Source organism: Melopsittacus undulatus, chromosome Z (assembly GCF_012275295.1).
Source record: "Melopsittacus undulatus isolate bMelUnd1 chromosome Z, bMelUnd1.mat.Z, whole genome shotgun sequence".
Lineage (NCBI taxonomy): Eukaryota > Metazoa > Chordata > Aves > Psittaciformes > Psittaculidae > Melopsittacus > Melopsittacus undulatus.
The window spans coordinates 72,176,651-72,192,639 of record NC_047557.1 but is presented as its reverse complement, the minus strand read 5'-3'; positions in this window follow the sequence as shown (position 1 = coordinate 72,192,639).

Sequence of the window (15,989 nt, the reverse complement as noted above, 5' to 3'; positions counted from 1 at the left end):
GGCCTTTGGCTCTGGGGCCTCACCGCCCTCCCCACCTGATCCGCTCCGAGCACCGCTGTGCTCCGATGACACCGACCGACCGCGGGAGCGGGCAAAGGCCGCGATCTATTGGGCGTGCGGGCGGCAGCAGGGACTGCGCCGGGGCTGGGTCGGGTGTGAGCAGAAAGTCGGAGCTGTCGATAAACGCCTGAATTTGTCACGGGAATTGCACTTTATGAGGTGCGTGTCACGTAAGCGCCGTTCAAGCGAATCCATTGGCATGAGGAGGTGTAGGGAACGCGGCTAAGGGTTTCTCTCAAAGCAGTGGGAATGCTGTTGTGCGAGCGAGCGACTCTGCTGGGGTGAAAGTTGCGCTTACCGAGCTGGGCCGGCGGGGTTTGGCTTGCGGAAAAAGCAAAGAGCGGCAAGATCGATACATGCATCACCAAAAAACAAACAAAAAAAAAAACCAAAACAAAAAAAACCCAAAACGCTGCTTGGCAAGATCTGATAGCTGGGGGGATGTGCTTGCTATCGTCAGTAGTACAACAACCCTGCGAGATCGAAATGTGCAGATCGAGAATTCTTATCGCACATCACTTTCTCCTATGCAACGCTGTGAGTGGAAAGGTATCTTCATATCCTGCCTTTGTCAGCATTACCCCGCTGTGCCACCCTTTCCCCTCACTCCTTCTTGTCATTGATGGAGGCTTTCAGCTGCGGTGGGACAAGGTGATCATGACCCTGCAGAGGCCAGCACCTTGGGGACTTGTTTCTTCTCACTGCTGACATGGTTCATTGTCCCAGCAATTACATCCCAGCTGCTCAAAGCCTTCCTCGACGTGTTAGCTTAAAGTCCACAGTCAACCCCTCGTGGCTCCAGCCCCACACCAAGAAACAGCTACAACAGCTCCTACCTTGTCATTTGTTGGGTGGATGTTGAGTGAAAGAAGCTCCCAATGACCCAGTGTGTGCTTGAGCCCAGAATACCCCCGTGTGCTGGGCTGCATTCCCAGAGCGTGAGCAGCAGCTTGAGGGAGGGGATTCTCCCCCTCTAGCGCACTTTGGGGAGACCCCCACCTACAGTCCTGTGTCCAGCTCTGGGGCAGCACCACAAGAGGGACATGGAGCTGTTGGAGTGAGTCCAGAGGAGGCCACAGAAATGCTGTGAGGGCTGGAGCAGCTCTGCTCTGGAGAGAGGCTCAAGAGAGCTGGGCTGGTTCAGCCTGGAGAAGGCTCCAGGGAGATCTTAGTGCAGCTCCCAGTGCATAAAGGGGCCGGCAAGAAAGCTGGAGAGGGGTTCTAGTTGAAACAAAATGAGCTTTAAAGGTTGCTTCCAACCCAGACCATGCTGTGGTTCTATTATGATCCTGTGGAACACAAAGGTCTGAAATTCTTTCTAGTCACGTCTTCTGTATCACCTTTCCAATGTATCTGAAGGTCTTTCAGATTGCTGCTGTAGAGTAAGCACATGCAAGCACATGCAGCTGCATGAAGATCTTGGCAATACACAGATGGCAGAAGGATGAACAGAGTCACTGGTACTTTGTGATGATTCATTTTTCACTTCCTGGAGGGAAATTGCTTTAAAACTGCTCCTGTACTGAAGTTACTTCATGAGATTGCACTGTGGCACAGACTTCCTTGTTTTTTGTGAGACTTCCAAAACTTTGCATGTTTGAATACTGGAGTATTTTATACTACAGAGAAAGGTGTGAAAATGGCATCAGTCCTTCAACTAAGACAACATTTTAATTTTTCTGCACCTGGATTGTCTTCCAGAAATAAACAAAGAAAACATATTTATGCAGTATGAAGCTACGTCAACTCTTAATCCAGAATGCACTCCAGACTAAAGGCTGTCTGCAGCTGTGCAGACAATTTACCTTGACAGTTCTGGTGCATTGCTCTTCATTTACTTCTGAAGCTGAGGAGTTCCATTTTCCTGTTAGTTATAATTTTAAATCAAGATAAATTTTCAAGATAATTCAGTAGAAGAATTAGATCCACATGCCTTTTAACTCTAATAGGACAAGAAGAGGTAATGCCTTTAACCTAATACTTTGTTAGGGTAATTACCACCTTTGGCAAACCATAAAGCTTTTGGCCATATACAGAAAGCCTTCTTTCAGGTCTGCTTAAAGTCTTCAGGTACTTAAAGACAAGGTTTTGTCTTCTTAAGGTTTAAAACAACCGGTATCTTAACTCATTTTCCGAACCAGAAGCATACAGATGTCCAGAATTAAATTCATTAATAGTTTACATGAAACAGATCCAGGGAAAAGTTATAACAAGTGGGATTTGCCTTTCTCTCTTCTCCTTCCTCTCTCCTCTCTTTTTCTTTTTTTCTTTTTTTTATTTGCTTGTTTTTTCTATCTATTGTGACTTTTGTTTTAAAGCTCATGAATTTGTAATACTGCAATGATCGGAAAGCTACTGCACTCAGAATTGTAGAGTTTTTTTCTTTTCAGATGAATTCAGACCTCACAGTTTTGAGTCAGAATGATCACTACAAGAACATCTGACACTGATGTAAGCTCTTTTGCAGATCAGGACTGCTTGTGTCTTCAAACCTCATAACTAATTCTCCATGAAAAACAACATGGAATTTGAGTCTAGATTTCCATATCTACAAGTGGTCTGCCAGAATCAGTCATAAGAACCAGATTCTTAGTTCTCACCATACTCCAGTGTTGAAAACAGTGATATTAGGTATATTGTTCCATTAAAAATAGAGTAAGTTAAACTTCCACTTCCAAGGCACCTCTTAAAAACTGGTAACAGCTGAAGTGTTTAATGCTTTGTGGCTTGTGAGCCAGACTTCTCAATGGGATGATATTAACCCTTAATCCTTCATTACCTCTTGTTTTGTACCCATCAGTGCTGCTAAAGTGCTTGATTGTGAGAGGGACACATAGAAGAGATCTACTGCAAGCAAGACTGATGAGATGGCAGTTAGTTGGAAAAAATAATTCAGGAGGGAGTTGTGTCAGATTTTTTAAAAGATGTCTCTCTCATCAGAAACCAGATAAATGTACTTCAGAAGGCAAATAAACTACAAATTTCTTGTACAGAAAAAAAATGTGTATCCAGCTTCCTGCAGACAGAAATCTGTTTTCTAAGTATTTGAGAAGCACATACGAAATCAGCAGTGTGTAAACCCCTTCTTGTTGAGTGCAGTACTTGTGGAGTATAAGGTATTTCCACTGGCACTAACATCACGACTGCTGCATTTTCCATGTCTGCAGCTGTCTGCTGCTTACTGCAGGCATAGCCTAAGTTGCCATTTGTGAGTTGGAGGCCAGTCCCATCAAATGCTGAGTTTCTGCTGTAGGAGTCACTGGCTTAGCATCTGGCTAAGGACAGATCTGCAGGTACTAGAGCAAGTTTGTTGTTGAAGCTGCCACTGTGACATCAAGTGATGGGACATCTTTACAGTGAAGGTGGTAAAACACAGGCACGGGTTGCACAGAGAGGTGGTAGATGCACCATATCTGGAAACATTCAAGACCAGGCTGGATGTGGTTCTGGGCAACCTGATCTAGTTGAAGATGTCCCTGCTCATTGCAGGGGGGTTGGACTAAGTGACCTTTGAAGGTCCCTTCCAACCTAAACTATTCTATGGTTCTATGACACTATGATTGTGAACCTCATTGAAGAATGAGAAAAAGGAAGCATTTCAATACATGCTTCTATGATTGTAGACTGTTAGGGAGGGATTGGATCCATCTGTCTCATAGAGGCAGAAGAATCTTTGGCAACAGGCTGGCCAATTTGGTGAGATGGGCTTTAAACTGAAGGACTTGGAGTGGTGGGGAGAGAGGGAGGGTGTCCAGAGTGTCAGTGTTCACACCGTTGCTTCCTCCTGGGGAATAGGTCTTGCTAACCAGTGCAGGCATAGGTGTTGCTTGATTGCCTCTCAAGATGAGGATTGTAAGGCTAACTGTATTAAGGGTGTTTATGGTGAATCTTACACCCTTTCTAAGGAACCTAATTATGAAAATATAAATTAGGCACCCATTGCTTTTAGGAACTCCACAGAATATGCCCTACACAGCACTTTGAACACAAGCTTATGCTGTCTGCTATAACTTTCAGGTGTATTTAGACCCAGAGACCCCCTCAATTGTGTTCTGTCAGCATGTGGAGACAATTATGCAGCCAAGTATGCAATAGTTTAAGTGTCCTGTGCCTTACCTAACTTCTCAGCAGTTCTCTCCGTTAAAAGCCCTGTTTTGTAAAATTATTCCCAAAGTAAGATACTTGTTACAGCTTGGTTAAAGAAGGTGGAACAGGATACTAAAATAGGGACTCCCTCACTGGCTGCCTTGCTTCAGATACAATGTGGATTGTGATTTCTTTTTGACTGAGGTGCATGTCCTGCCTGGCCAGCACAGCCCTTCTTTATCTCTCTCAGAACAGTAGATTTTCTGGATGAATTACTTTAAACCAATGCCTCTTTGCCTAAGGCAGTTGAAGTTACTGTCAACAGCTGACCAAATTATTGGTCTACTTTTGCACTGAGCCCTTTCAAAGCTACTCACCTAAGCAGATGAATGAGACATATTGGAGGACTCCAGCTATTCAGTTAGTAACTGAACCAAAATGTAATTTGTAATTTTACCAGCAGTTCTTATGAACAGCATTATTTGATAGTTGCTGGTGTGGAAAGACATTAAACAGTTCTCATCCCTCAGATGATTGTTGGAAGTCTTGATTTACACCAGCCTGGAGTGAGTGATAGTGAAGGACAAGATGTTGTTACAACTTTATGACTACAGCTCTGCAGAACTGGGCAGGATGTGTGCTTGTGAGAGGGGTTTTGTCTCTGAATGCGTAGTATATCTAGGCAGTGTGGAACAAATAAACATCAATAAGCATATACATCTTCGGGGACTCTGAAGGCAGATTGCGTGTTCCAGCAATGCAAAAGATAATCAAAAGAGAGTCCAGAATGGCTGCAGTGGGTGGAAGATTTTTCGTAAAGAAGAGCATTGATAAAAACAAGGAGAGGTTGAGAGCTGTCTGTGAGGGTTGGAGCAGGGGAGGAGAACTCAGATGGTATTTCAACTTTCAACTAAGACATTAGCAAGACGGAAATTCAAGGACTGGTGAATTCACAAGCCACAGTCTTGTATAGGACAGGATAACAGCTATGGTTCCCTATTTGGGAACTTGGCTGAAAACGTAACATGAGCCTAAAAGTGACCAGCAACACCTGCATTTCATTCCTTGTGTCTGCCATACAATAGGAAGATCTTTCCTGAACCCACTCTTTCCTGAGCCCTGAAACTCACTGTGACCATAGGTATGTGCAAGGATACTGGCTGGAAAGTCAGGGTGATGTGCCCAAGATGATATAAGAAGTATATAGCCAAGGTAGAAGGAAGAGCCAAGTTCCGTAAGTCCCATCTAGTGTATGCTTGATAATGTCTTCCATTCTACAAGCCTCATTGTACCTGACTGCATGTAGGGAAGGTGTGAATGTCATAAGCTTGATACTAGGAAAATACCTGGAATGAATCCAGACAGTCAGTGCTGCAAGAAGAGAAATTTTAGGAAATCTATGGCTGGATCAAATAAGCCACAGCCTAGAGCTGCTGCTGTGTTGCTACCCTGAAAGTCAGGTTTCCAGAAGTTTCCAGTCACAATCTGCACCTCCTACCCCAGTTCCTCTCTCCTGCCATTCAGAATGATTTATGATGTGGAGCAGTATGGAGCCTGTGGTACTGTGGTACTTAACAAGCATTCTTGCAAAGACCAAATCTCTCTTGTGTATCACCCTAGCAAGACAACTAAATTCCACCTCTACGTCTGCTTCTCTGGTCAAACCCTTAGAGCTTACTAGAGTTATGCATAAGACCATATGCAGTCCTGTCCCTTTTCTTGGAGGTACTGCACAGCAAACCTGGCAATAATAGGGTGTGTGCTCGCTATGTGTATACATATGCATAAACTTCCACACATACGTGTGCATATATGCACATACCAATACACACAGGAGCATATTTGGAGAAAACAAATTCTGGATATACAGAAACTTCATGAACTCTGAAAACTCCTCTGTGAATACGATGGCAGTCCTTTTTTTAAAAAAAAAATGCCTTTGACTGGGAGCTGTCATGTTCACCATGGCAGGGGGGTTGGAACTAGATAATCTTAAGGTCCTTTCCAACCCTAACTATTCTATGATTCTATGATTCTATGACTGATCACAAATTCCACTCTGCTTATTGCTGCTTTCTAGCTCCTCATTAAAGATGACCTGAGCGGCCTAGTACTGTTTCCTGCAAAAATGCAGATTCCTAAACTGCGCTGCTGGCTGTCCTAATCCCAAGAACCCTAACGTTTTTCATCCTTTCAACACATAAAAGAACACCAATCATGTGAGTGACTGCTGCTAGAGATTTCATTTTGAAGATGTGGCTGCTTACTCCCCCGCCTTCTCCTTTCCTCCATTCAGGCCAAGCAACGTAAGATTCTGATTTACTAATGAGATATTGGAAATCATTGAACAGCAGTCCTCACATGACATGTCTATAAGTCTTCCAATTGTCAGAAGCAGAACTGCATTTTAGCCGTTGGAACATTACAGGAGTAAAGAAGTCAAAATAACAGGAAAAGCTTTATGAAGAAAGTTTTAATTTATGTTTTGTTCATTCATGATGATTATAGATGAAAGATGAAAATACATTGCTTTGTGTTTAAATTAAATTTATATAGTGGCATATCATCATTTAAAGTCCAGCAAAAAGTTTACAATAAATCTTGAATGCAGTAACACTTACTCTGTAAAACATACAGACAGCACAATTAAAACCCCAGCCTGATTAGAATTCCAGCCTTTCCTGGCCTTTCTGAGAGCAGAAGAAATTCCTGTGTGTAACCATAGGAAAGTGTAAATGCACTTGGAGTTAAAAAGTCACAAATTAATCACTAGAAAATAATGGTTTCAGAAGAATGTATTTAGAATATTATTTAGAACAAGGAAGTTACTAAAACCACAGCCATTTCATCTCTAAAATATTTCTGTGAGTTTCTGTGCAGTGGATGGTGGGCTGCATGTGCCTGTTTTTGGATTAAACGTGAAAACATTCTCATAGCAGCAAGCTGTAGAAATTACACCAGCAGCATCACAGTGAATTTTGACAGTGATTCTGTACAGCATCACAGGTCCTACACCTGGGTCAGAGTAATCGCAGGCGCAGCTACAGGTTGGGCAGAGAAGAGATTCAGAGCAGCCCTGCGGAGAAGGACTTGGGGATGGGTGTTGGTTGATGAGTAAATGTACATGAGCCGGCTTCAGTGTGCACTCACAGCCCAGAAAGCCAACTGTACCCTGGGCTGCATCAAAAGGAGCGTGACCAGCAGGTCAAAGGAAGGTGATCCTGCCCCTCTACTCTGCTCTCATGAGACCCCACTTGGAGTACTGTGTGCAGTTCTGGTGTCCACAGCACAAAAAGGACACGGAACTGTTGGAACAAGTCCAGAGGAGGGCCACGAGGATGATCAGGGGACTGGAGCACCTCCCGTATGAAGACAGGCTGAGAAAGCTGGGGCTGTTCAGCCTGGAGAAGAGAAGGGTGCGTGGAGCCCTCATAGTAGCCTTCCAATATCTGAAGGGGGATATGGGGATGCTGGGGAGGGACTATTCATTAGGGACTGTAGTGATAGGACAAGGTATAACTGGTTAAAACTTAAACAGAGGAAGTTTAGATTGGATATAAGGAATAAGTTCTTTAAGGGTGGTGAGGTACTGGAATGGGTTGCCCAGGGAAGTTGTGAATGCTTCATCTCTGGTGGTGTTCAAGGCCAGGTTGGACAGAGCCCTGGGTGACATGGTTTAGTGTGAGGTGTCCCATGCACATGGAACTAGATGATCTTAAGGTCTTTTCCAACCCTAACTATTCTATGATTCTATGATTTACTCTGATCAGTAATGTAGGGGCATAGTTCAAAATTTTTGTTGTCAATCAGATTGTCATTCATAAAGGAGAAGAAATTGCACAGGCAGGGTATCACTTACTAAGATGAAAGCTTGTTTCATTTATTAAGCATAAGTGCTCTCCTTCTAAAAGTAAAATTAAGATCAAAGACTACTTAATAAACTGTATATGTATATATATATAAATTCAGACTTTCATTTTCCTCTTAAAATAAGGGAAAGGAGGAAAATAAATAGTAGGTATACTTTTAAAACAATACAAAATGACCTGATGTGTTTTTTTCTGTTTTGACTTGTGCCTTGCTAGTAAGGTCCACAGATTCCAGAACCCTACTTAAGCAAACAGCTGCTCCATTTATAAAGTCTTCATAACTACAACTAAAGTAATACACCACAGGGCAGGCAGTAATCAAAATATGTGCTTATTCCAGGAAAAGGCAGGAAAATTTAATATGGATAAACAGATCTTCTTAATTTGTTACCAGGTTGGTGAATATTTGCCCTGCGATGGAGTGATCATCTAGACACAACTTGTCTTCAAGTTTGACAGCAAACAACTCTGAATACAAGAATAAAATTACAAACATACGCAAGTAGAAATCTCAATAGAAAATGAAATGCATGAATAAAATGATCAGGCCAAAAGGTGGCGGGACAGATGACCCCAGCTGACCAAAGGGATATTCCATATCATATGGCTTCATGCTCAGGACTGAAAGCAGGGGGAAGAAGGAGGAGGGAACATTTGGAATCAAAGTGTTTGTCTTCCCAAGTAACTGTTTGGTGTGATGGAGCCCTCCTCTCCTGCAGATGGCTGAACACCTGCCTGACCACTGGAAGTGGTAAATTAATTCCTTGTTTTGTTTTGCTTGTGAGTGAGGCTTTTCCTTTACCTTTACCTGTTAAGCTGTCTTTATCTCAACCCATGAGTTTTCTCACTTTAACCCTTCTGATTTTCTCCCACATCCCTCTGGGTGGGAGTGAGCAAGGGACTGTGTAGGGTTTAGCTGCCTGATGGGGTTAACTCGTAGCAATCTGCCAACAATAAGCTCTGGCCACTGTATCTGAACAGGGGGTGTCTTTCAAATAAAACAGAAATTAAAAGCTGTTGGACATGGACATATGCTTTTTTTCTCATGTTGCTGATTTTAGCTTTTAAGGCAGCCCTACGATTTTGAAGCAGATACTGTGACTTGTCTGCTGCCAGTTGTGGAACCACAGTGACAGTCTGGCAAACCTGGTCTCTGGTTCTTCAAGCAACTTCAAGGTGTTTTCCTGGGTAAGAAACACAGGTTCAAATTCCAAAGCAGCATCCTCTCTTGCTTCTCCTGGTGGAGAGTGGCACACATGTTTGACATCCACTTCACCCAGTCTTATTAGTTCAATTCCTTTGCCTGTGCAGGGGACCCTGAAGTCTAGCATGTGTGGCACAGTGATCTGCTGAACCTTTAGGCTCCACAAATAGCTTCATACACCTAATGGGATTGTCTACTCATGACTGACTGAGTGGGCTTTATAGCCTATCATTACATTTGTTCAAACGAAGAAGGTGTAGCTAGAAATGTTTAATGCCTGCATGACTCAGGTATCAAAGTTCTGTTCCAGAAAAGTTAAGGCCCAGATCTTCAGAGGCAGATGTGTGCCAAGCTGTCATAGGTTTGAGCAGGAGTTAGGCACCACTGGCTAGGATTTCAGAAGATGAATGCACAGCATTAAAATTAGACTTTTAGGTCTAATTTTTAACCCACAGGACTTCGTGAAATTGCATTTTCAAACTGAGAGAGTAATGTTCTTCTTCTCTTTTCCACAGCTATCTATTAGTTTTCAGTATTTTAAAAAACTGTACACCCATTTCAGCAAAAGTATAGTTAAATGTTTACCATCACTAAGTCTTGCGTTAATGAGCTCTTAAATAGAGCCAATAATGTTAATTAACATATCTAAAGTTTTGAAACAGATTGAAAAGTCAAGCATGATTAAACTGTTAATAACAAAAGTCTTCAAAACAAACAGTGCTAAACTTTGGGAACAGGGCTTTCACTCATCATCTTCGTTACAAGTGCAGTCAGCCCATTACTGACCTTTCCTTTGTCCTTGCACACATATACATTGGACTGTGCAATGAATGGCCCTGTACATTCCTTTGGCAGTGTTCAGAAGTACGGTGTAGTACTCACTGTCATTGTGAGATTATAGATGAAGTTTTTACCCGTAGACTTTATCCATCTCACATGATGGACCTACTCTGGCTGTGAATAGTGGTTTCCCCAGCCCCCCTGCCCTTTTAAAAATGCTTATGTGAGCATGTTTGTCAGTTTTGATCAGTTACATGAAACCTCACTTCACTTGTTAAAAATAGTAAGTATTTGGTGCAAAATATTTGCATCTTCTTAATCAGCCCAGATACTTTACAACTTCAATGAACACAGGGTATCTTCGTGGCATTCAGCTACTCAACTGGCTGAGGAAGATGTGCAAAGCATTCTGCACTCCATCACCTACACACTTGTTACTAAGGATCAGCTTTGACTGCACTGACAGAATTTCCGCTGGCACTAGGTGCATCCCATTCCCTATTTATTTCCTTTTCTGGCTTCTGCCATGTTTTAAATACCTGATGGTGGTTACAGAAGGACACTGTATGTGCTTGCCATTCCCACCACACAAAAAACTGTTGTAGATGCCTTGGTGGAGCTGTGTGTCTCCTCACATGGGATAGATAGTTCAGTAAATGAAATGTTCCTAAATGGGAGGCTGAATTTGAAATATTATCAAGCATATAGATACTCCTATAGATAGGAGTACGTAAAGCCATCATACTTTATTGTGGTTAGACTTTCCCTGAAACGTTTAGCCCTTTATGTCTACATTTTCTTCATCATTAGGATAGAAATGCATTAGCCTGTGAATTACACCTTGCACAACTCTTTGGAAGCCTCACCATTGTTTGTCTGTGTGCTGTTGGAATAGAAATAAAGATGTTCAGTGCATGGCAATTCACAACTGCTTGTGGTTCATGATAAGTGCAAACAATCAGCACATCAAAGGCTGGGCTAAACCACAGACTTGTTTAACAGTGTGCTTGGTAAGCTGAAGGTTTGCCTTGAGCAAAAAAATAGTTTTGATTTGCCAGTGTTATACATTAAATCAGTTCTTAGAATGTATGTTGCCAATGCTGGTCTGTGTAGTACAGTCTGATGTAGTACACAGAATGCAACAGCAAACTGCAAAGAGGACTTAATAGTTGGAGCAGTGTTCTACCTGAGCCTAATATCAGCCCCAAGATAGCATTCTGGAATGCTTCTTCATTAGTGGTTACATTTATTCTACTGTCAGTATTCAGATTAAAAAAAATGGGATATTTTGGCTCAGATTTTGAACACTTGATTAACTTCAGACGTATATTAAAATATTTCTCTGCCAATAGCTATATGGCAGTATTTTCACAGAAAATGTCTCAGCATAAAAGAACAACTGCAGCAAGTGCATATACAAATTAGGCATGCAGCAACACTTCCAGCTCACTTAAAATGCAGGTCCAGCACAATGTGTTTCCCTGTCTCCTGAGATTCTTGGTGCAAAATGAAATGCAAACTGGTAGTTATCTTTATGAACTAATCCCCATCATTCTTGTGTTCCCACTGCCGTTATGCTGCTTAACACTAGATGTGTGCACAGCAGTCAGCTAGACATGGCTGAAGATCTAGTCCTTTTTTAAAAAGATATGAATGCTGCAGCATCTGTACCGACACTGTAGAGAGTAGGGTGAGCCATCTGCCATCTGTAATAACTCTGAAGTTCTCAGTTATAATGGTCTCCCATGGCTGTTGTGTGCTTTGGAAGAATAATATTGTGGCACTTTCTGCTCTGGCATTAGGGATGGAGCACCTCGCTAGACCATATTCTTTCTGTAATGGGGAGGAGATGCAAATCACTTTCTTCTGGCAGCAATTACACTGTGCTCCATAAGTGGGAAGCAATAAAGGCATGGAAACCATTGGTTTAAAGCCAGGCGTATGCCCAACATGAATCAGGAACGTGTCTGAGTGGACGCAGTGCCACAGCCAGCACTTCATCTGCTCACAGTGCTGGGGCAGATGCTGTCACTTACAGGGAGTTTGTGACTTTGCAGGAAAGCTTTCAGAGTGCTCTGAGAACTGGACTGACATTGTCTTTGCATGGGACAGAGGTTCCCAGCTTCTCTGTCTGTGCATGGACCCATGGCAGATATGGATTTCCCAAAGATGCATTGGCCAGGACCTCCTTTGTCTTCAGCAGGCTGTGGAATCTGGCCATTTCCTGATAGTAGAATAAATATAACCACTAATGAAGTGAAGAAGCATTCCAGAATGCTATCTTGTGGCTGATGTTAGGCTCTAGGGTAGGTGGTCCTCACCAGAGTTTGTGGAATCACATTAGTGTCTACATTTTCCTGCTTCCACAAGACTAAACTGTAAAAAGACTGTTAGTATTTTCTCTTGTGTACACTATCCCTGCAAGTTGCCTCTAGTACTACGTTGTTTTGCAGCGATGAAAAGTTGTCACAGTGAACAAGCCGGACTGCGAATTCAGTAAGCTTAAAAGCATACACCTCACGTTTGAAATAAGAATTTATCTTTTTGTGAATATTGTGACCAAAACAAATTCTTTGCCTTTCTATGAGCTTGTCACTGATCCCTGTATCTGAAGTCTGACCTGAGAAATTCCATTTACTGTAATTTTTCTGATTTAGGTCACCTATGAGAAAGACACTGTCATAGCTCTGGTGTCCTCCACAATGAATTAATAACTCATATGTAAGTCATGTCACAGAAACTTTTTGGACAAGAAAATCTTTACTTTCCAAAGGGATAATAAAAAAGATGTCTACAACTGAATCACATGCACCAAATGAATGAAAATCTTACTCCTTGAAAAGGTGATCTGGGGTTTGTTTCAGCTAAAGGTTCACTTTAATGAAGTATCAGAACTTGGAATCTCCTATGATGGCATAACAAACATTAACACCGACTGGAGAAGCTGGTTCTTTCTTTAGAGGTGCTCTACCTTCACAGGTATGTTTATCTGCCTCCATCAATCATTTATCTCCTGTATCAGTCAAAACCATTGCAGTCTACTTATCATTTACAGTGATAACATTGCCAGACTCTGGATTCTTGTTTCTTCCTTGGTGGCTGCAACCCACACAGGAATGCTCCCCTCTTCATCTGAATTATTGTGTTCAAAGTGCTTAGCGATATTTTCTAACCTCAGATATATGTGGGCAGCTAGTGTGGATCCTGTTAGCTGTTCCTGACTTTCTCCTGCTAATTGTTTTAGCACTGAAGTTGGAAAGCCATGCAGATGCTATCTTGTTAGCCCTTTAAGCATTTTTACCAAATATGACTATATTCCTAATATGCACTGCCTGTAGAAATTTTGTCCTTAGCATCTCCTGATTGGAATTGAGGGTGACTGTCATTGTGACTAGGTTAACCATCTGTATGGTCCCAGTTTCTGCCTCAGAGCATATTAGGGTAAAGCAGACAGCATTCGCTGTGGAGCAGTCTGCCACCAAGTAACTGCATTTACTGCTGCCATTGTAGAAGGAGCAAGTGGTTTAAGCACTTCAGGTACTCTGTCAGCTGCAGGACACATGCACACCCTTAGAAACATAGGCTTATCAAGATTTAATGTTTGGAGGCTAATAGTGCCCACTCTGACCTACAGCCTCTGGTCTGTCCAGCATATTTGAGAGAGCAGATTTCAGCATGGCAATTTGTCACTCCTCTTTTCTTTACTTTTCCCACCTATCTGGCTGCTGGAGAGCTGCCTGTCCCAGCACAGCCCCACAGAATCACCTTGCTGTGTTGTAGGGTGTGTACAAGTATCCCTGTTCCTAACTTTGAGTAGTGTTCACGATGAGAACAAGGTTTGGTCCTTTTTCCCACCTAGATGCCATCAATTCTAGGGGTGTTTAAGGGCTTTGCTGGGTTAGTGTCATGGGTTCAGCCGTAGCAGTCATTTTTCTCCTTCTTGTAGCTGGTGCAGTTCTGTGTTTTGACTTCTGGGCTGGGAACAGTTGCTTGATAGCGAGCCTGTTTTGAGGGTGTTTTTGTTCAAGGCCTTTTCTGAGCACGTGCTCCAGCCAGGTGGAGGAGGGGAGGCCGGGAGGAAGGAGAGACAGGACACCTGACCCAGGCTAGCCAATGAGGTATTCCATACCATAGCACGTGATGCCCAGGATGCAACTGGGAGAGAGAGCTGGAGGGGTGGAGCTCTGGAGGAAAATGGAGGAGGGAGCATGCGGTGCTCGGCCGGGCAGGGTGGAGTGAGTTATGGGTCGGTGGATGGTGGGGTGTTGTATTCTTTTCGCTTGTTATTGGCTGTATCATTATTACTTGTAGTAGTAATGGCAGTAGTGATTTTGTGTTATGCCTTAGCTATTAAACCGTTCTTATCTCAACCCGTGGGGGCTACATTCTTTGGATTCTCCTTCCTAACTCTCCGGGAGTTGGGGGACTTGGTTTAAACCACGACAGTTAGATGTCCTGGTTTCAACTTGCATAGAGTTAATTTCTTCCTAGTAGCTGACACAGTGCTGTGTTATGGATTTAATCTGAGAATAATGCTGATAATATACTGATGTTTTGATTGTTGCTCAGTAGCACGTACCCTAATCAGAGCTGTTCAGTCTCTTATGCTCTGCCATTGAGGAGGGGCACAAGGAGCAGAGACAAGGCACCTGACCCAAACTAGCCAAAGGGGTATTCCATACCACAGCACATCATGCCCCGTATAGAAACTGGGGGGGAGTTACCCAGAAGGCTCATATCGGTGCTTGGGTCAGGCTAGGTATTGATCAGCAAGTGGTGAGCAATTGTGTTGTGCAGCACTTTTGTTTATTGGGTTGTGTTTTTTTTCTTTCTTCTTTTAGCTTTATATTCTCCTGTTATTTAATTGTTGTTATTATTATAATATTATTTCCCTTATCATTGTTATTATTATTATCATTATATTGTTCTTTAGTTTTTGGACTGTTCTTATCTCAACTTGCAGGTTTACATTCCTTGATTTTCCTTGCTATCCTGCCTGGGAGGGGAGGAAGGGGAACAGTGAGTGAGCAGCTGTGTGTACTGAGCTACTGGCTGGGTTTAAACAAAGTGTGAGCATTGGTTGTGGTACTGGCCTGCAATTTTGATTCTGATTTTCTAGCTGTGTACATTGTGTTTTATACAACTTTTTGTCTTTTATAACTGTTTTTTCCCCCTTTCATGTTTTGTTCTTATGTGTCTCCTTCTATATTATCCACTATTGCTTGCAAGCAACTTCCTAACAGTCAACACAAGCCTGCTTTTGCCTTTCCTTTCCTTCCTTCAGCTTTTAAGAACACTTAAATTTTTCAGGTTCATCCCAAATATCAGTGGTGTCAGTGCAATGTTTTTCTATCCATGAAAAATTCCACACAAGACTTTATCCATACCACTTTTTCAAATTCATCACCTAGCATTTTCCAGGCTTTGTTACTATTCATAATGATGTACACCCTCTTTAATTGCAGTTGTACTATCTGCAGCTGGTCTTTTCACTGCCCCTCCCACAGAGCACAAGTCACCTCCATTAGGCCCTTTTTTGTTAATAGAACCTTAGTTCAGAAGTCCCAGAATTGCTGGAATGTTACCAACACAATAGATGACATTCATCCTCAGGATTAACATGTCCATGATGCCACTTACTGCAGTAATGCAGTACTCTCTGGCCAGATTACATTAAGTGTTCCCTAAGCTTCATGGGCACATTGCCCTATCCCATCTCCTTCCAGTGGCAGGAATTTGTTGTTCAGTCGCAGTGGAAATATGCTGAAAGCGCAGATGAGGGTGGGCACCCCTGTGAATCCTTCTGTGCTTTGGACACCCTCTCTTGCAATGTCTGACCCAGCATGCTCTGCAGTATGGAGCAAGTGGGGGCTCTGTCCTCAATTTGTATGTGACATGTCAGTAAAGCTTAATATCTTTGTTTCTTTCTTTTCCAATATAAACTGAATATAAATAGAAATTCTTGCTTCCCACATCCCAAGAGATATTCC